This window comes from Mandrillus leucophaeus, unplaced genomic scaffold, assembly GCF_000951045.1.
Source record: "Mandrillus leucophaeus isolate KB7577 unplaced genomic scaffold, Mleu.le_1.0 Scaffold325, whole genome shotgun sequence".
NCBI lineage: Eukaryota > Metazoa > Chordata > Mammalia > Primates > Cercopithecidae > Mandrillus > Mandrillus leucophaeus.
Genome location: NW_012103421.1, coordinates 1802508 through 1803090, shown reverse-complemented (window position 1 = coordinate 1803090; position 583 = coordinate 1802508).

Genomic DNA, 583 nt, shown 5'->3' with positions numbered 1-583 from the left:
TTATTAATCTTTTCACAGAACTAACTCGTGAATCTTGGGAGCACTTCTAATACGTCTTTGTTTTGAATTTCATTAATTTTCATTGTATTTTTTAAAATGGTTTCCTTTGAATTCTGGGAGCCCGTGGGTTATTCTTTTTTTTCTTTTTCTTTTTCTTTTTTTTAAGGTGTGCGTTTTTATTCAACTGGTCTAAGTCAGTGTGCAGGTAAGTCCTGGCTACCTCCACCCACTCCCAGGGAAACCAAAAGCCTTCACGCATCTCAAGTTGGGGGACAAGAAAGGGGGCCGCAAAGGCTGATCATTCAAAGTAAAACAAAATAAAAACGTATTAAGGTGAAGATTTAAAAAAATTTGCAGACCAGGCGCAGTGACTCACACCTATAATCTCAGCACTTTGGGAGGCTGAGGCAGGTGGATCATGAGGTCAGGAGATCGAGACCACCCTGGCCAACATGGTGAAAGCCCTTCTCTCCTAAAAATACAAAAAATTAGCAGGGCTTGGTGGTGGGCACCTGTAGTCCCAGCTACTCGGGAGGCTGAGGCAGGAGAATGGCGTGAACCCGGGAGGTGGAGCTTGCAGTGA